Source organism: Felis catus, chromosome B1 (assembly GCF_018350175.1).
Source record: "Felis catus isolate Fca126 chromosome B1, F.catus_Fca126_mat1.0, whole genome shotgun sequence".
Taxonomy (NCBI): Eukaryota; Metazoa; Chordata; class Mammalia; order Carnivora; family Felidae; genus Felis; species Felis catus.
Window position 1 is genome coordinate 98,630,869 of NC_058371.1, and position 22,117 is coordinate 98,652,985.

The window sequence follows — 22,117 nt, forward strand, 5'->3', positions numbered from 1 at the left end:
TTATGCTGTGCTTGTTACTTCTATTTGTTGAATGAAAAGCATTTTAAATACCAAGCTAAATAAGGAGATATAGAAAAAAAAAAAAAATGTGGTGTGTGTGTCTAATGGGAATCCTGAAGTCATATTGAGCCTAAGTTGTTAGCTTCAGGTTGAAAATTATTTACTTCTTTAAACATTTTAGGACTGTGGTTCACAAACCCATTTATATTAGAATTACCTGGGAAGGTTAAATGCCAGTGTTTTGAAAAAGAAATGAATTGAAGAAACTGCCATTTAAAGACTTAAGACTTAATATATACTTTCTACTATTTAGGGGCTAAATTCCTGCCTGATATGGCCCCTACTGACCCCATGTTAAATCCTCTCACTCTGTAGTGTGCTACCACACTGACCTTGAATTGTCTCAGACAGATCAAGATCATTCTTAGAGTTTCTACGTTTGTTGTGTTTTCCTACAGTGCTGTTCTCCATGAAGTTTGCAAGGCTGGACTTTTATTCCTTCCCTTGATCCTTCCTACTCCAGTCAGCCACCCTTCTCCTAGCCCTAGCCTTTTCCACTTCTTCCCATTGCTCTTTTGTCTTTCCTTCTCTCTCTCAGCATAGCACCCTTCCTACACCTCCTGTCTCTTCCCTGCGTTCCTCTGTCTTCTCTTTCTCCCCTGCTTTGCCTCTCCTCCTCCCTCTTTCCTCTCTAACCCTACTCCTTCCACTCCTTTTCCCACAGCCTTCCTTCACATCACTTCCCACTCCTGGACCATCTTCTCTAGCATAGTCCATTCTTTTATACAATGATGAAATGGCCAGCTAAAAAGTGTTATTTCTGGGCTCTTCCCAAACAGTTATCTGAGAGGATAAAGGCACATTTTCAGAACCTGGTTTATACACCAGAAGATATGTTTAATGCAAGTATATTAATAATCTTGTGTCTTATACCTTATTGAATCTTAATGTTAACATTGGAAAGTGTTTTTTATTATTATTATTATCTTACATTCCTTCATGTCATTTCCTTGCTTAGTTCATCTATCAGCCAGAAAACTGGGGAATTCACAAAGTTTAAGTTGGATTTTTATATTTCCTCCCCCTGGAAGTTTATGTCTTAAAAGGAGTGGCTAATAAATGGCTAATAAAAGTGGCTATCCTACTCAAGGGTAAGAAGGCATTCCTCAACCAGTGATGGATGGGGCTTAGGATATAAACATGGAGCTCTTGCTTCTCCAATGGGATAACTCTGAGTTGCTTGTTCTGCTGGTTATCTGAATATCCTCAAAAGATTAAAATTCAGATTCATACAAAGAAAAGTAGAAGATAGCTTACAAAGTAAATAGGAACAAATCATCAGAAACCTGATTTTTCCTACGTTCCTCAAGAAGTTTTCTTCTGCTTCCTTCTTTCTTTTCTTTCCTCTTTTCTTTCCTGCCCAATTCAACTTCTACACAGAGGTGCTTTTTACATTTCAGTGTGTGTGTGGATAGAGATTACCATTAAATTTTTAGCCACAAATCCTCCCCTCCCTAGTCGTAACTTTGCACAGAAAGACAATTACAACCAGGTAATGCTTGTTTGTTCCATTGTATTACTGAGTACAGAGACAAGGCAGAAAAGGAAAAATTACCTGTTAGCAAATATCACAGCATGCTTTAAGACCTTTTCCTCATGTTTGTGTTGTCTGAAGTCTGGCATGATCTTAACTACTATAAAAAAGTTTTGATGATTCAAAGAATAAAAACATATGCATTAAATAAGCATAAAGGAAATTTTTTAAAAAGCAAAAGCATACTGCAAAGCATTATACTGCTCTGTTACTGCCTTAAATAAGTACACACACATGCATATGCACATACTCTGAGCATTGGCTTAGCAGTTCTTAACAGCTTCCCAATAGAGAGCAGATGGAAACAAATGTCACTTTTACAGAAGTTTATGTATTTTCACATTTTATTTGCCTGGTTTTTAAGTCTTTCATTTATTTCTTAATCTTTGCCTTAACCATTGCATTTTTAAGATAAATGAATTAAGCAAATGCTATTTTAACTAGCATGAAATTTAAAATGTGACTTTGTTCCAAAAGTTAATTGCTAAGCTTGCTTTTCAAAGAGAACCAATCAAATCAGAATTCATTATTTACCTCTCTAGCTAACTCTTCTTTCTGACATTTTTAGTTCTATTAACATTATATTTGTTTTGTCAGTCACTCAAGCTCAACTTCCTAGGGTCAGTATCTTCTGAATTATCAAATGCTGCCATTCCCACCCCACCCACCCAAATGTTACTTTCTGACATCCATTTAGTCTCCATCTGCATTTCTGAAATTCTGTTCATTGTACACTGTTCTGTCCAAATATCACTCCAGCTAATTGGATTCTATACAACTTAATTAATTCCAAAACATTCAATCCAGCAAACATGTGTTGAGTGCCTAAAATATGCTAAGTACTATACTGTACACAAGGAGATTACGGTCTCCTGAGTGAAACACATGTAAACAATGACTCCAGAGTTTGTTCAACGAGACAGTTGAATTATGTGCAAATGTGCAAATGGCAGTCTGGGGAGTGAAGTAGAGGAAGGAGACACAGCAAATTTCACAGAACAAGCGACAACCAAATTGAATTTTGAAGGTTATAGGGAAGGTCAACCAAAATGATAAGGTAAAAATGTGCAGAGGGAAAAAGTTCATGGCCCAGAAAAACATAAAACTGAAGATATGCTTGTCACTTAGCAAGAATCTTGGCTGAAGATAACATAGTAGTTAATTACATTTATTTAAATAAATAGGAATCAACCCTATCCCCACTTAAGAAGAAATCCAGAAATATAGTTCCTAATGTCTATTAATGCCTACCCCCACACTAAAAGTATGAAAGTAACAAAAATATGAGAGATTTTGCTGACAGTAGCAAAATCAAAGCTGCCGTACACATCTTGATGAAATTAACTGAGATATAGGGGAAAGGTGAACGCAGAACTAAATATGCCCATCTAAATACTATACAAAAGCCAACAGGGTCAGAAATAGCTTCCAAAAAGAGAGTATAAAGGTAAGAATCTCTGAGCCAGAATAGTTCTTGCAAAGGCAGCCTGTTTAAGTAAGTGAAATGCATCCAGGGAACACCTATACTTTGCATCAGGCTTTACATTCCAGCCTAGGTGATAAATGAGGGTCATTCACATGACTAGTAACTTCTAACAGCTGGGCACCTTCTGGGAGCCATGGAAGGATTTGAAGCTGAATGATCAGATATATTTTAGAATTATTAGGATAGCTGCAGCACAAAGATTGGCTTGTGAGAGAGGGAAATCGAGGAAAACAAAGCAGTTCAGAAACCATATAATGGTCCATGTAAGCATTTTCTCTAATTCCTCCAATTGATTCTATTTTAACCCCTCAAAAGAATGAAATTATCATGCTTGTTCTTCTATCACAGTATTCATAATCTTGTGCCATGTTGGTAGGATCTATATCTTCTCCACCTTTTCAGTTTCATTATTTGTTCATTTAACACTTGAGTACCTACTATGTGCCCATCCTGTTATAAGCGCTAGGAAGATAAAAATAAAGAAGAGTTCTTTTCTGTTTCTGTTATTGTGTTGCATTCTAGCTAGAGAAAGAGTTGATAAACACTTATAAATAAGCATATGCCACATCGGGTTGTGATATTACATAAGGAAAATCGAAGGTAGGTTAAGAAAATAAAAGAATGGGGAAGCTCTTATTTTATATTAGTATGGTAAGGTAAAGTGTCACTGATAATCCGAAACCAGAAGGAAGTGAGAGAGTGAGCCATTTTGATATTTGTAGGAAGAAGGATTCATTCAGAGGAAATAAATGCCAAAGCCCTGAAGGTGAAGTACATGTGTCTTTTAATTAACATTTAGGAAGCCAGTGTATTGGTGCGTAATGAGTAACAGAAGAATAGTAAGTTATGATACCAAAGACTCAGTTATGGGCCAAATCATAGACTTATAGGTGGTGAAAAGGATGTGGAAAGTAAGCTTGGAAACCATGTGGTAATATTTATCAAAAAGTTGATATGATTAGATTTAGGTCATACAGCATCACTCTGGCTGCTGTGTGTTAATAGCCTGTGGGGAGAGAAGAATGGAAGCAAGGAAACCAGTAGGAGGGCACAGCAACAAACTACGAAGGAGATGATGAGATCCTGGATATATTTTGAAAATATAAGTAAGAGATTGATGGAGATTGATGGAGTAGGGAATGGGTGAGAACAAAAGAAAGGAGTCAAGGCTGACTTTCACATTGTATGTCTGAGCAGATAAAGGAATGGAAGTTCCATTAGCTTAATGGGAAAGATAGTCAAAGGAAGATTAGCAGAATCTGTCTGGATCATATTTTTTAAAGATAACTATTAAATATCCATAATGTTAAGCCCTCAAACAGTATATTTTTAATCTCAGATATCATCCTTTCTCTTTTAAAAGTTTCTGCTGAACACTTTCAGTCTTTCCTCTAGCTTCTTAAACCTGTGGAACACAGTTAGAATTAGTAGACAAGCACATTAAAATAATTATATCAACTGTGCTATTTCTTGATTGATTTTTATTTTTATTGTGTGTCTGATAATTTTTGTTGGATATCTGATATTGTTTTACTTTGTTGTATAAAATTTCCATAAATATTAATTAGTATTATACTTGGATGCAATTTAATTATTTAGAAACAGTTTGATCCTCTTGATTCTTGCTTTTAAGCTTTATTAGTATCAGAGAAGTATTTTTTTTTCAGGTAATTTTTTTCCTGCCATTTAGGCAAGACCCTTCTTAATATACTACCCTGATGCCTTCTGAATTACAGTCTTCACTGTAACTCTTGGTAACAGTCATGTGAATTTCCTCACATGTGTTACTCATACTCATGTGAATACTTGTAAACCTTCTGTAAGATCTCCAGTTTTCTTAGTTCAGTTCTCTCCCCTCGGATACTCTGCTCTGTGAACTCAAATCATCTTGGCCTCCTCAGACACAACCTTTATCTCCCTCACTCTGGGAGAGCACGAGTTCCCCCTCACTATGCTGTGCCCTGGAAACTTGTTCAAGACATTAAGTGGAACCGTTTTATGGCTCACCTTGTTTGTTTCTCATTTCTCAGGGATCATTGGCTTTTACTGTCTGATGTTCAATAACTTGAGTCATTGTTTTATATATTTTGCCCATTTTCTTAGTTGTTTTAGGCAAGAGACTAAATACAGTCTCTTACAAAGTGGAAGTCTATTCAGTCTGTAATTCTTTTTTACTTGTCATTTAAAATCAGCATTGTTAAGGAAAATATCTTAACAAATTACAGAATATGTTTTATGTTTACAATTCAATGACTTTAGACAAATGGACGCATACATAAACACCACCAAAATCAACACACAAACCATTTCCATCATTCATGCAAGTTCTCATTCCCCATTGTAGTTAACCATCCCTGCAACCCAACCACATGCAACCACACATTTGCAATCTCTAGTGTAGATTAGTTTGGATAGTCTAGAATTTCATATAAATGGAATCATATAGTACATACTCTTTTGTCTCTTGCCCTTTTCACTCGGCTAATGGTATTAACATTTATCCTTATATGTATTAATAATTCATTTTTTTATTCTTGAGTATTATTGTATCAAATGACTACAACATGATTATTGATAGATATTTGGTTATTTCCAGTTTAGGGCACAACGCTATTATTAGTACTTAGATCTTTGTATGATTATTTACCGATTTTACCCTTCCAGTTATAGTTTTTATTCTGGTACAAATTCCCCTCTGCTATTAGCCTGACTTGGAAAATTTTCTAATATCTTAATTTTTTTTCTTGGCACAGATTTTACAATTATCACTGATAGGGTTTTTATAACCACTTCACTGCATTGTCATTAACAGAAGTTCTTCAGTTATAATTCCTGCATATAATTTAAACTAAATTGAATTTTAACATCTAATTGCAGCTCTTTTCTTTCATCTTAGACACCAGAGGGTAGTTTATTTTTTTCTAAATCATCAATCAAAATATAGAAAACAAGCTAGCAAGACCTATAAGCAAAGATTTTCTATAAATGGCTACTTTTATTTTTTTCTCTCTTATGAGAAAGATAGCTTAGGATTTGGAGGGCATTTTCAAACTATAGCCATTAGTCATACACTGTTAATTATATCTGCTTTCCCACTAATATATATAATTACATAGTAATATCAAAGTTCTTTATCAACTTTCCTAATATATGGTCTCTCAGGTCTTTGAGCTTTTCCTTCCATATACTTATCACAATTATAAGCATATTCTTAATACAACTTCTTTAAAATTGTAACAGCTTTTCATAGGCAGTCTTTGAAGTCCACAAATGAAAGAACTATTTTGTTCATTACTATATTCCTCATTACCTAGCACAAAAGTTAGCATATATAGAATTATCTGAATATCTTGTTTAAAAATGGTGTTGGGTGCCTGGGTGGCTTAGTTAGTTAAGTGTCTGATTTCCTCTTGATTTCCTATCGCGTCATGATCTCAAGGTTAGTGAGCTAAAGTCCTGGATAGGGCTCTGTGCTGACAATGTGCCACATGCTTGGGATTCCCTCTCTCTCTCCCTTTCTCCCTGCCCCTCCCTGACTGTGCTCGCTCTTGTGCATGGTCTCTCTCTCTCTCTCTCTCAAAATAAATAAACTTAAAAAATATGGTCTTAACTATATTATACTTGCCATAGCATGTTTCCTTGGTAATATTCATGGTCTCTTAAAAGAGACCATGTTTTCTTTACAATATTTTAAATATTGTGTTTCATTATTAGTATTCTATTTCGATTCTCCCTCACCTTCCCAGGGTCCAGCATACTATAAATTTACCCCTACTATGTTTTTAACATTACAAATCTTCCTCAAGACAGGTAGGATTGTATTTCACCAATAGAAAACACAGAGTACATACACACAAAAGGGAAGTGTCTAAGAGGCAAGTAAGAGAAAATATAGAAAGATCCAGGTGTCAACCTCTTACTGTGACTGTGGCCCTCTGTTGCCGGCCTCTGCTACTCATTCTTACACATCATTGTTCCAGTTCTTTGTAAAGGCGACATAACCCAACTGTCTAATAATATTCAGATAATGATAGTGACTACAGTTTTCTTCTTTAAGCTGCAGAACTGAATAAGGCCTTTAGTTGTACCTGTTTGTGAGTTTGAAAGGGGAGTTTGGGGAAAGAGGGAGAGAATTTGAAGAGAAGGATTTCTGGTATCCTCTAAATTGCAAGGAAGAAATATTTACAAACAATCTATCATGTATTTTAAGGAAATTCATAATAAGTTGTTGAAGAGAAAACTTTTTTAATAAAGGTTATGAATTCAGTAGGAACAGTGTTACTTTTAGGTTGTTTTCTTTAAATTACATATTAATATTAAATTATGTTTTCTGGCTTTAAAAATCCCTCCCTATAGGCAATTAAATAAACTAAAAAGGGTTTCACACGCAGTGTGGCACCTGCTTAATATTTTCTCTCTTCCTCCTGCCCCTCTCTCCTGCACGTGTGCTCTCTCAAGAAAAAAAAAATCCCTACAGGCAACCAGACATATAGTATAATCTTATTTGTGATGAAACATATGAAATATTAAATATATCACATTTTACATGTTATAAAAAATAGTAAATAATCTTAGTTCTCCTCTTACCCAAAATAGAGTATAATCTATAAAAGAGAAGCAATGTACAGTTACATTTTCCACCCGATTTATAACTTTACATTGGACTAAGTATTTAATATACTCTATACCCAGGCAATCATCTGAACTATCCCTCGATTTTTTCTTTTGATCTCCACATCTCCAATCTTCATGTACTGTCACCTTCTTATCTTTAGCTTTCTTATTTTTTTCTTATCTTGATTGGAGTCTGTTTAAAATTAATAATTTATATTTATATAAATGTATTTCTTGAAAAATCATTCTTTTGAATACTATAAAAAAGCATCCTTACAGCCTGGACTAAGACCGTGATAATTTTTAGAGTCATCTTCAGTTTAAAGTAATTTTGAACCTCTCACAATTATCAGGGTTTTTGTTATTACATGCAATATTCATAACTTGTTTGAGAGAATCATCAAAGTGATTTTCACAAAAATAAGGCAACATTTTCTCTTTTTGAAATTTTTTTAAGTAAGTTTTTTTGGTTAAGTTGATTTATTTATTTTGAGAGAAAGAGAGAGAGAGCACGACGGAAATAGGGGCAGAGAGAGGGGGAGAGAGAGAATCCCAAGCAAGTTCCACACCATCAGAGCAGAGCCTGATATCAGGCTGGAACTCACAAACCATAGATCATGGCCTAAACTGAAACCAAGAGTCCAACACTTAACTGATTGAGCCACCTAGGTGCCCCATTGGTTTTGTTTTCAAAATTAGTCACCTTGAGAGTTGACTTCACTTTATATTGCCCTAAAACATCAAACACTTCAAGTTTTCTATGAAAAACAGATACATTTTTAAAGAAGTCATATTAAATATATGAAGATGGCTAAAGATAATATATTCAAAGTGAATAAATTATTCCAATTTATAGGTGGGCAATTGTTTATTCAGTGACTTCTTGAATCTCACTAGTGAGCCTAATGACATTTCAAGGGAGTAGATTTAGGCTAAATAGAATACATTGCCATATGTTATGGAGAACATTTAGTTTTTATAAGATTATTAGACATTAAACACGTTATTGTGGGCTACATCTGAATTTCTTCAGGTAGTATCTAGGATAAAAAATTTGCCTTGGCAAAATTGATTCTTAGAGTCCTGATTTATGCTAATTTGTGCTGATCAGTTAGCTGTCTAATCATGGAAGTTATGTTTGCACAAAAGTGGTTTTCAGGGGCACCTGAGTGGCTCAGTCAGTTAAGCGTACAACTCTTGATTTTAGCTCAAGTCATGATCTCCTGGTTCATGAGATTGAGTTCCATGTTGGGCTCTGAGCTGACAGCATGGAGCCTGCTTGGGATTATCTCTCTCTCTCTGCCCCTTCTCTCTTTCTCTCTCTCTCTCTCTCTCTCTCTCTCTCTCAAAATAAATAAATAAACTTAAAAAAAAAAGTGATTTTCAGAGTGACCTAGGTTAGCTGTACATTTTATTTATTGATTGATTTCAAAATAATTTATAAATGTTCTGTTATTTACACTGTTCTTTTATATTTTCTTTCAATTGATCCTCCAAATAGGCCTATGGGCTTTTCAGAAAAAAAAAAAAAAAAATTTAAAGTTATTTGTATCCTGCTAAAGTGAAGACAGAGTCTTAGAAGGTATAAGTTACATTCAAAATTATAAAGTCCAGGGGCGCCTGGGTGGCTCAGTTGGTTAAGCATCTGACTTTGGTTCAGGTCTTGATCTCACAGCTCATGGGTTTGAGCCCCGTGTCAGGCTCTGTGCTGACAGCTCTGAGCCTGGAGCCTGCTTCAGATTCCGTGTCTCCTTCTCTCTCTGCCCCTCTCCTGCTCGGGCTCTGTCTCTAAAAAAATAAATAAACAATTAAAAATTAAAAAAAAATAAAATTATAAAGTCCAGATCATCATCTAAGGTAGTGTTGTTAAATAGATAGATATTACAAGCCAAAGTGCAATTTTAAATTACCTCATCACATATTTAAAAAGTCAAAAGAAGCAGATAAAATTCATTCTTATAGCATTTTCCCCCAACATATCCAACATTTTGTTATTTAAGCATGTAATTAAGAGAAAACTACTAATAACATGTTTATATTCTTTTTTTTTACTAAATCTTCAAAATCCAATGTATATTTTACACATAAAATATATCTCAGCTTAGACTAGTCACATTTCAAGTACTAAATAGCTACATGTGACTAGTGACTACCCTACTGGATAGCACTTAGGTAATATTTCAGATTCTTACACAATTTTTTCCTCTATGCAATGGTGTTCTCTTTTTTATATACTCTATATCTGTGCAATCATCTGAATTAACTCTCGAATCTTTCTTTTGATCTCCACATCTCCAAACTTAATTCATGTAACATCATCTTCACTCAAGTTAGTGCAGTAACTTCCCCAGTCACGTGAACTTCCTTCCTGTACCATTCATCCACTCTATATTCTTATGCCCCAATGACCTTCTTTATTTGTGTACTTGACCATATCATCCTCTGATTTACAGGAGAGACCCGTACTTTTGTCTTCATGTGAGGTAGGACCAAGGCTTGTACATTTTTTAAACGTTCTCTAGATAATTTTGATTACTGGCTAAATTGTGAGAATAGACACTATTTCCTCTCCATAGTCACAGACTGTGGTAAGTGTCATTATTTTGACCTATTGGAATACCTTACACTTTTCTAATAACTGTTGGTTTTGTGATACCCAGGGCTGATCCTAGCACTGAATGCCGGCTTTGGCACATGGTAATGTATTGTTAACAAATAAAATATATGTTTGGAAATCTTATAATTTATTCCCGTAACAAAATTATTTCAGTCAGTTCATAGTAAAACTGATGCTAAATGCATCCACGTTGGTTTCTAAGTTGATTTTTTCAATATTTTTTTCTCTCATAACAGATATTATGATATTATACTAATTGGAGTTAATCAACTCTGAATTTGAATCTATAATTTCCGTTACCTTTAAAGTATGATTATGAAGGAGTGTTAAAGTATGAGTTTAAAGTATGGATATTCAGACAAAGTAGGTCAACCTATCTATGTTTTTATATTGAAATGCAGAAAATGAGATTGCTGGAGAAAAGTCATAGAACTATTTTTTCTTAATATATCACTGTTTATGTATTATCAAATTCTTTAAGATGTGACTAACAATTTTTATTCTAAAGCAGAAATATATCCCTCCAGACTATATTTTCATGTGATAAGGGGATTTCCAACCCACTCTTAGTGGAAAAAAATATACATTTATACACATAGTGTCAAAATTAGATTATTCTTTGGTAAAAATTAAAAAGAAAATTATCACCAAAGGGGAAAATGTTTAAAAAAACACTATTAAGTTTTCAGCTATGATCAAAGTTAAAATAAATAAATGTGTCTCTGCAGGCATTAAGCTGTATCTTCAAACTGCATACAAAATGAGAGCAACCTTAGGGATTTTTTCCAATGAAAAAGACCCAGTAATGGGATAAAAATGGAAATGGACTTTATACATACTTCCCAAGGCTTATATTTGATATGACTTTATAAGGAATTTAGTAAGATGAAATAAAATGGCGAGATCAAAGCACGCACACACAGAAAAGGATTTCCTGCTATGAAGCATGTAAATTGGCATGATGTGGCTAATAAAAATTCTTATTTCTTAGGATCCTTAAATTGTGCCTCGAGAAAAAAAAATTAAGCATTAGATTTGATTAATGTGAACAAATAATTCAAACATTTTGATTAAAGTAGGCAAAGTACTTATTTTAAGTCATTTTTTAAAAAACTTCTCTTGTGCTTGCTTCGGCAGTACATATACTAAAAAACTTCTCTAAATATGATGTCTTTTCCACAGAATTTTTGGAATTGTGTCAACGTGTCACTGTATGTTAGAAGCTGCAGTGTCTCTTGTTCTGTGTGACTGTAGTCATCTCCGCTCCATCCATTGATGGTTCTGCTCCTGCGACACTGGCTTTTCAATTCCTCAAACACACCAAGCCTATTCTTATATTGGGGCTTTATATGCGGTGTCCCTACCATCTATAGTAGATTTTCCTCCATTCTTTACAAGATTGGTGACATCTTATTTTTAGGTCTCAGCTTAAATATTACTTTTCTAGAAAAATTACTTTTATCATACAAACAGGTTAGTCTCTATTATTTCTTTTTCTTCCTTTTTTTTTTTTTTTTAATTTGAGAGTGGTTGACACACAGTGTTACATTACTTTCAGGTGTACAACATAGTGATTCACATTTTCGATAAGTTATGCTGTGCTCATCACAAGTGTAGCTACCATCTGTCACCATACAACCCTCTATTATTTCTATCTTAGTAGTAGGTTTGTTCCCTTTTATAGCTTTTCACAGTCTATAACTCATTTACTTTTGTTTGATTACTTGCTCATTTGTTCTTGCCTCTCCCTATACTAAAGCAAAATGTCTGTTCATTAATCATTTCATGTTAGTGCATAGGATAGTGACTGTCACAACATTAGCACCTGATACATGTTCATTGTCTGATATGAATAAGTAAATAAGTCACAATATTAAGTTAATGTAATGTATTTCAGTGTGTTTACGATTAGTTTTAAGAAAAATTTATAATTTCACTTTTATATGTGGAAATATTTATCAAAACTCTAGTGATTCAAATAAGGAAGATTTTAATTGCAACAGAGTCTAAAGGTTAGTATTAGTCATAGTTTACCAAAAATAAACTAAAAAATTTTCAGATACAGTGAAAGCAATTTGCATGAGGATAATCAGAGCACCCATGAAATTAAAACCTTTTTCAAAGTGCAAATAGAATAAAAACTTCAAATTTTCTGTTTTCAACATATAGTTGAAAAAATTAGGAAAATGAAACATTAGAGATTTTAAAAGATAAAAGAATGATATGCAAGATTGCAAGCTTTTACACCAAAATTAAACTATAAAGCCACTCTTATGGTTACCTGAGAACATGAGATTACTTAATTATGTATATTAACAATGTGCTTTAAGTTTGGTGGACAATTATAACACTTCTGAGCTAACTTGCCTGCTTCTACCTTTAGCCCTTCACAGTCTGTTCTTTATATAATGGAATGCTCCTTTTAAAACTTAAGTCAGATCACATGTCCATTATTCTATTCAAAACCCACCTCATGCACAGTAAATGCCAGGGTTCTTATGATGATCCACAAATGTTTTCTGTACAGGACCGGATGGTAGATATTTTAGGCTTTGTGTGTCATATGGTTTCATCATAGCTACTCAACTCTGCCCTTGTAGTGTGAAAGCTGCCATTGAAAATACATAAATAAATGGGCATCGCTGTATTCCAAAAACATTCTATTTAGAAAAATAAGCACCGGGTTAGATTTAAATGCTAGGTCATAGTTTACCAACCCGGGCCTCTCCTTCTGCTTCTCCCCACCCACACTCCAAATTTATTTGTCATTCCTTTTCCTCTCATTCATTCTGCTCCAGCCACTCTGGTCTTCTTACTCTTCCTTAAATATCCAAAACACATTCTTCTTTTATCTCAGGACCTTTAAATTGCTGATTACCTTGTCTTGGACACTGTTCCTTGGGTCATTTCTTATTTCATTGAAGTCTCTGCTCAAATGTCATCTCCACAGAGAGGCTTCTCTAAACACCTTAGATAAAATGAGGATAAAATGATATCCAGTCAAGCACCTCTATCTGCCATATCTGTTTTTCTCTCTCGCTCTCCATATGTGTGTGTGTGTGTGTGTGTGTGTGTATAAAATATTTATATATGAGGGAATATATATTGAATATATATATTAAATATTTTTTTTTATTTTTTTAAAAATCCATTTTTGAGGGACAGAGAGTGACAGAGTGAATGGGGGAGGGGAGAATCCAAAGCAGGCTCAAGGCTCTGAGCTGTCAACACAGAGCCCAACATGGAGTTTGAACTCAGACCACAAGATCATGACCTCCACTGATGTCAGACACTTAAATGACTGAGCCACCCAGGCGCCCCTGTATTAAATATTTTTAAAATTTGGTTATCTTCTGTCTTCTTCTTTTAGAATACAAGCCCTATGGCAGGGGAGAATTTGGTATTTTAACATTTTTTTGCTATAACACCATTGCCCAATTGACACTGTTTTAACATATAGTAAGGACTCACTAAATAGTTGCTAACTGTTGATTAAATTAACTTTTTTCCCCCCAAAATGCCTTATCTGTAATTTGCTCTAAATATAAACTCTATCCCTAAACATGTTATGAAACTGTGGCTTATTTTTCCCTTTAACATTAATTTTTGTGTGTGTGTGATTTAGAGGTATTTGAGAACATTTATGTATCACAGCCTCCTGCTTTCACCCTAATGTCTTCCTTGTTGATTCTATTTTCTTCCACAATTCATAAAGATGATACCTCTGGTTCAGGAGGTATTTTAATCTTTGAAAATGAAAAAAAACATAACTAAATAAGTCAATAAATACATTGCATGGAGTTGGTGGTAAGTGTTACAAAGAAGCAAAAGGGAACACAAAGTATTGGTAAATGGTCAGGGAAAGTCTTTCTGGTAGATGACATTTAAGTGTAGACCTGGAGGAGTAGAAGAACATGATAGACACAAGAAAGGGCAAACAAGTGCAAGGCCAGAAGGTATGAATAGATTTCGTGTGCTAGGAAGAAAGAGTGTTGTGGATTTAATTGTGCCTCCCCGCCCCACCTTAAAAAGTGTTGAAGTCCGAATCCTGTATACTTCATATTGTGACCTCATTTGGAAATAGGGTCATTACAAATGTAATTAGTTAAGTCAAGATGATGACATACTGCAGTACAATGGGCCCTTAATCCAACATGACCGATGCCCTTATGAAAAGAGAGAAGATGATGTGAAGACTGACACACAGGAAGAAGAAGGCTATGGGAAGATGAAGACAGAGACTGGATTTATGTTGCCACAAGGCAAGGAACACCTGCAGCCACCAGAAACTAGGAAGAGGCAAAGGAGGGTTCTTCCTTTACAGGTTACAGAGGGAGCATGACCCTGTTGCATCACTGATTTCAGACTTCTAGTTTCCAAAACTATGAGACAATAAATTTATGTTGATTTAATCTACCTCATTTGTGGTACTTTGCTATTATAGCCCTATGAAATTAACGCAAGCAGGTGGGTCAACATACCTACAGAGGAGTAAGTAAACAGAAAATAATTTGGAAATGTTGTTTATAATTTTACAGATGATTTAAATTCAGGCTAAAATATATTTACATTACTAAGAACATACTATTTTCTTTGTAAATTGCTGAAGGTGATAACAAAGAAGAAAATCAGACAACCATGCTAATATAAATCGAAGATAGAGATAATGTTAAAGATTTTTCCCTCTAAGTGTTTAATGCAAAAACAAAACAAAAACCCTAATACAGAGCAAATACATGAGAAGACCCAACATATAGAAAGAATATACCAGGATTCTCATTCTAGTGGGAAGGTTCAATGTCTAGAACACATGATTTAGTCTTCTACATAACTACAGTGCTCAGGGAAAATTCTGTAAAAAAGAATAGAGAAGTATTTATATCCTCTATTTGATTAAAGGAGATAAGAAGAAAACTAAGGAGGAACAAGGAAGTAGGACCTTTTACCCCTGGAACATTTTTATTTAAAATGTAAGCTCATCCACTAGTAAAGATCTTCAGTTTTAGCCAACCTTCTTGAAACAAACTACAGTCCACCTGTATTAGTCAGAGTTCTCCAGAGAAAGAGAACAAGGTATAGATTTATTAGAAGGAATTGGCTCACACAATTATGTTGACTAAGAAGTCTCAAGGTCTGCAGTCAGTCAGTCACACACCCAGGGGAGCCAATGTGAGTCAGAAGGCCTGAGAGGCAGAAGAGCTGATGGTGTTGTTCTGGTTGCAAGCAGACAGGCTCATGACCTAGGAAAAGCCTGAGGTCAGGAAGTGGTAGTGTCCTGGCTCAGAAAACAGGCAAGAGGAGTTTCTCTTCCTCAGCATTTTGTTCTATTCAAATCTTCACTTGACTGGGTGAGGCCTACCCACAGCATGGACAGCAATCTGTTTTACTTCGTCCACTGATTCAAATTTTAATCTCATCCAGAAACACTCTTACAGTCGCACCCAGAATACTGTTTGACCATTTGGTCACGTGTGGCCCAGTCAAGTTGGCACATGAAATTTTAAAAATTAACCATCACACTATCTTTATTTTTATTCTTAAAAAAACATATTTTGTTGTTGTTTTCCATTTTAAACTTCCTATTCAGCCCGTTTTGGTCTGGTTTATTTCCTATGATTACAATGAAATGATGTCTGTCACAGTAAACATTGAATTCTTACAACAAACTCTTATCAGGCATTTTTCTGTTCTCTTACTTGACATTTCTGGAGTATCTGACTTTGAGACTGCTCTTTCCTTTGAGACATGTCACCTTGCCTTGGCTTCTGTAGCTCCTTATTTCCATGGCTCTTCTCTTACCTCTTTAGCTTCTCTCCCTTACTGAATCTTTTTTTTTATTTTTTTTTAACGTTTTTATTTATTTTTGAGACAGAGAGAGACAGAGCATGAACGGGGGAGGGGCAGAGAGAGAGGAAGACAGAATGGGAAGCAGGCTCCAGGCTCTGAGCCATCAGCCCAGAGCCCATCGCGGGGCTCGAACTCACGGACCGCGAGATCGTGACCTGAGCTGAAGTCGGATGCTTAACCGACTGAGCCACCCAGGCTCCCCTACTGAATCTTTTTTTATTTTATTTTATTTTATTTTATTTTATTTTATTTTGAGAGATTTATTTATTTATGTATTTATTTTGAGAGATTTATTCATTTGTTTATTTATGTACTTATTTATTTTGAGAGAGAAAGAGAGAGAGGAACAGGCAGGGGAGGGGCAGAGAGACAGGAAGAGAGAGAATCCCAAGCAGGCTCCACACTGTCAGTGCAGAGCCTGATGTGGGGGCTCAAACTTATAAATCATGAGATGGTGTTCTGAGCCAAAATGAAGAGTCAGACACTTAACCTGGCTGAGCCACCAAGGTATCCCTCTTACTGAATTTTTTTTTCTGGTTTCTCTTCTTCTGTCCAAATTCTAAATTCTCTGTATTCTCAAGTATTTTTCTTTGTTTCACTTCTTTCTCATTGTAAACTTTCCATGAATTATGTATTCCATGTCAGTGACTTTTAATGCCCTGTGACTCAACTTCTTTCTCTCATTCAGAGACTATGTTGAGTTCTAGATTTATCTTAAACACAACACAAAAACTAAACTAAAATGCTGGGACAGAGTTTGAGAGGGAAAAGTCTATGAGTCCTTTAGGTATCAGCAAACTCAGGAGTAAAAGAAGCATGAATCACAGAAGTTGGGCTGCAAGACAGTGAGGAAAAGCGTCAGCTGACTCCACATGCCGAAGATGGCATAATTCCAGATGCAGGGCAAGGGTTGGGCGTATACACCCTGACATCAATCAGTCATTGGACTCAGGCCGCTGTCAAGAAGAGGATGTGACTGTGCAAATTTTGTTCTTTTTAGTCTAGGACATTCTCTGGAGTGAATCTTTATTATAATCTGTCAGTCAGCAACTTTCTTAACCACTGGGTAAATGAGTTCTTTCTTGAAAGGGATGGGAGTGATCTGGATAACACTGCACAAACCAGTCTCTCTAATGAAATCCTTACCTCAGTAAATAGCATTATCCTAATACCAAGATAGAAACAAGAAGGCTCCCCTCTCCCTGAACTGTTTCTTCTCTTTCAAGTTGGAAACAAAACTGCTTCAACTTTCCCCTCCAGAATTTACTTGGGAGACTTTCTAGTATATAATTTTCTATAATATGTCTCATTGAGAGTTCTCTTGCCAAGACTTTTGTCAAGATCATGGTTATATCACGTTTGGATAATTTGATTTTTTAATTGGTCTACCCTCCAATGGTCATTACTAACCACCATTAAAACATAAATATAGAATTTATCTTTTGCAAATATACTGGATAATTGTGTCTCGATTCACTATAAATTACAGACACTTGTTTACAGGTCTGCTTTAAAAGCACACAATATTGGGGTGCCTGGGTGGCTCAGTCTGTTGAGCCTCCGACTTCGGCTCAGATCATGATCTCTCAGTCCGTCTGTGAGTTCCAGCCCGGCATCGGGCTCTGTGCTGGCAGCTTGGAGCCTGGAGCCTGCTTTGGATTCTGTGTCTCCCTCTCTCTCTGCCCCTCCCCTGCTAATGCTTTGTCTCTCTCTGTCTCAAAAATAAATAAAAACATTAAAAAAAATAAAAAACATACAATATTTACATTATATTTGAAGAAACATCTAGTAATAAGCAGGTTGTATGATAAACATCTGCTAATTTTCCTGGTTAACTTATGTTCATGTTTCTTAAGAAAATGACAGAAGAAACTATAGATATTAAACAATCTCAGCATTTTACCCTTATAAAATATAGAAAATAACTTCATACCAGAAACTTCGTACAACAATTTATTGCAATCACCACAACATGTCACAGAGCTGTCTGTTGAAGGTGTGGTTTGATAGGTCCACCTTGAAACTAACCTACCTGAGAGAACTAAGAGCCTTCTGGAAAAAAAAAAAAAAAGGCAGAAAATAGTCCCCAATAAGTGATTGGTCTAAAATAATGGTTTGGTGACTATATGCATGATTCAAAATAGGGAGGGAGATATGGAAGGGAGAGAAATGCAGGGGTATTTTTGTACCTCATTAAATTTGTTCACTTTTCTATGGAATTATGACTGAGTTCAAAGGAGGACATCAAAAAAAATTAAAAAAAAATTGTTCAGAATTGTGTACTTCTGTGAACTGAATGTTATCTGTTTTAAACACAAATAAATCAGTATTTTTAATGACACAAAATACGAAGAGATTAAGTACAGATTTGTATAGTTTAAAGAATTGTTGGAGCACCTGGGTGGCACAGTCTGACTTTAGCTCAGGTCAGTCTGACAGTTCATGAGTTTGAGCCATGCATCAGGCTCTGTGCTGATAGCCCAGAGCCTGGAGCCTGTTTCAAATTCTGTGTCTCCCTCTGTCTCTGCCCCTCCCCTGCTTGTTCTCTGTCTCTCTTTCTCTCAAAAATAAATAAACATTTAAAAACATTAAAAAAAGAAAGAATTGGCAGAGCTAAAGAAACAGCGTCTAAGCATCCAAAATTATTCTAAAAATCATACCACAAAACTGAATTGCCAGGAGAGCGGCTTACTCTGCCACAACCTGGAAGCTTCCAAGGCAACTTCAGCCTTGATGATTATGCTACTTCTGCCATCATCCATGCCAAGAAACGTGGGCTTTCATGTTCTGCCTTTCTCCCAGTTTCATTTATTTATTTATTTTTCTCCCAAATTCATTTATTTCCAAATCAGTGTCTCGCATGACTTACCCAAGCTAAGTCACATCTGGAACTGTGTCTGCAGAGCTTCCTGAAAAATGACTCTAGTTTTCTAGTCTCTGAAATTTGAAGGCACACTAGGGTGAAGTTAGTGTCTGGTGCAAGTCCCCATCATATCTGTTACAGCATTTTTTTTTTTCTCATACAAAATAATCTGTGAGATTCTGGAAACACAAACCAGCATGGTTTTTGATCCAATGTGCCAGAGACAGCACAAAGTCATAGTAAAGAGATTCTCGTGTTTCAGTGGAAAGCAACACACAAATTTGAAGGGAATGAATAAACAGTAGCAATAGCACCCACATCAGGAGGCTGTTGTGTAAGTGTCCTCAAAAGCACAGAAACCCCATAAAATTTAAAAACAGACAGAGGCAATTCCAATTGTGGGAGTATTTTGTTTTCTGATGTTGGTGGTACAGGCAGAAGTGAGGTGCATTTATGTGGTTTCCTCTGGCAGATTAACTCATTCATTAACAGGCTAAAATGACTTGCTTTTGAACGTAGCAAATGAAGCTATGCGTAAAAAAGAATACAAGTAAAAAATAAGGGAAACTTATAGTAGGCCTAAGGACTACTCTGATAAGGTTAATAATAAAGAAAACACTAATTCTTAGTGGTTTGTACATGTTCCGGAAATAGAAATTTTCCTAATTCCTCCATGCTTTGTGGCCAACAGCTTACATTAGAATCAATGACTTCAGAAACATTGACAAGACTTTAAAAACAAATGAGAGTCATTTGACAAGTAAAGCTATGAGTTATTTTAAACAACTACTGGATTCTCATATTAAAACTTAAGGGAAGGAATGGAAGAAAGAAAGGAAAGGAGGAAGGAGGGAAGGAAGGAAGAAGGAAGGAAGGAAGGAAGGAAGGAAGGAAGGAAGGAAGGAAGGAAGGAAGGAAAGAAGATGAAAAGACTACAGAAGCTCAGAAAAGGAAAAGTCATGTAGTTTTTAAGTAACTAATAATGCTAGCAGGTAAAAATATAGTCAGTAAAATGCTAAGAAAATATATAGTTCAATATATGGAAATTGTTCCATCCTCAAACAGTATAATAAGGTGATATATTGATGGCATGCAACATATACTGAAGAGATTTATGTGAAACACCACTATATTGAAGATGATGAGTGAACAGATTTCCCCAGGAAATGTCTTGCATTTACAAGATTTGTAAATCATGGTTAAATTCAATAAAATATTTTCTGCTGTGAAAGCCAGTGGAAATAAATAATGACCAAGATATATTTAAAATGTGGCCTTCATATCTGGAAATAAAAATATGTGTCAGCATCTGTACAGATAGTACCACATCAATGATTGGTTTTATTAAGGGTTTCACTTCTCTTGCAAAAAACAAACAAAAAAAACCCTCGCATTACATTTTTCACAGAGAGGTGCTATTGTCAAAAATTCTTGGAAATGAAATATTTCTTGAGGATGTTACAAAATGGTTTTTTAAACAAAGATGAGTTCGCTCAAGAGCACTTGAAGTACATGAAAACTTTGACCAAGAACATATAAATCTTGTGCAGCACACAGAAATTTGGTAGCTTAGCCAAAGAAGAGTTCTCAATGAGGTGTTTGAGCTGAAAGGTAAATTGGAGAAGTCATTTTCATAAAAGTAACATCAGGCTTTGATGAGTATTTTGAAGATGAGGCATGACTACAGTAATTAGCTGACTCTCAGATATTTTTCATCACATGAACTTATGGAATAAGGACCCAGTGTCATGTGGAATATGTTTTGTCTTTGAATGACTACAGTCATTGCTTTAAAAGGAAACAATCTTTGGGCAAATCATTCTGCAAAGGAAATGTTGAAGTGTTTCCAGTTTTTCAGTCTTGATAGGGAGGGAGAATATCAGAATATTCTAAATATTATTGAAAGCCACCTGAAGGAGCTACATATCAAAATCGAAGAGAATCATGCCCTGCTTTTCAATACAAGTGAATGACTGGGAGAGGGACGTCTTATCTAAATCTTCTGTTCAATCAGACAGTGGACTTTAGCAAAGAGGAAGAACTTTGTGAGCTGAAGGGTCCTCATTCACTCGAGATGAGATTTGCTGATCTTTCCTAGAGGAAGTCTGGATTTCTGTTCTGCCATTAGTATGAAAGCACTAAACATTTTGCTGAAGTTTTCTGCAACTTGTATAGGCGAACAGGCTTTTTTATTTTCTTTTATTTTGTTTAGTAAGAATCATGAGCAAGGACAGAAATCATTTCATTTAACTTGAAAATGAAATCTGTGTGTGTTAACTCGAATTTGACCCCAGTTGAGTACTTGTAGAGAAAAAGGAATTTCTTGTAGAGAAAAAGGAATAATTCATATTAATAAGTTTTAGTTCATTTTTATTTTTAGTTTCAAAAATAACTTTGAATTTATATATGCATCTATGAAAGGCTACACATGTCTATGATAATTTTGTACTGCTAAATTGCTACTTGAGCCCGAACATGTCCCTTAGTATAAAAATATTGATTGGCATATGACTTGTGTCAAATTTGCCACAGTCTATACATTTTAATTGAAACTGCTTTGGTTTAGTTTTTGTAGTTCTTCTATTCAAAATGATAAAAAATGTTATAAATAAAATTCATTAAAACAATTTATGATTTTTATATAAATTTATTCTCTTGAGTCTTTCAAAAAAATTAAATCCCATTTTGACTTACCATAGCCATTAACCAAAATGTGTTGTTTGCCTTATGCATTTATAAAATTTATGAAAAAGAAAGAAGTTAATAAAAAAATAACTATAAGTGTCTTGTGGGGGATGTTCTTGAAAAATTGACTAAAACCCACTTATTTAATATAAAAAATAGTCCAAAAGATACCATGTAACATATGTCATGTACCACAATAATTTTGTGGAGTAGAAATTTATAATATGACAATTAGGCCTATTTGGATGAGAAAAATGGATTTAAAATAGAAAATTTGTTTGAAAAACAAAAATTAAGAAAAAAAAACCTGAAGGTATTTTTACCAGCATTTTTGACTTTCATTGGAATTGATGTCCACGGTGGGAATAGAGAATCATATAAATAAAGTATGCCAATAAACTGGTCAAAATA

The 22,117-nt window shown here is 35.0% G+C and overlaps 1 long non-coding RNA gene across 1 annotated transcript in view; it reads left to right on the forward strand.

Annotated features, from left to right (window-relative positions):
* The first annotated feature begins 9,428 nt into the window (after positions 1–9,428).
* LOC109498983 overlaps positions 9,429–22,117 on the forward strand; it is an 89,965-nt gene continuing 77,276 nt past the window's right edge. Inside the window, exon 1 of the long non-coding RNA XR_006596774.1 lies at positions 9,429–10,177. This is a non-coding gene — a long non-coding RNA (uncharacterized LOC109498983). The remainder of the gene's footprint in view (positions 10,178–22,117) is intronic.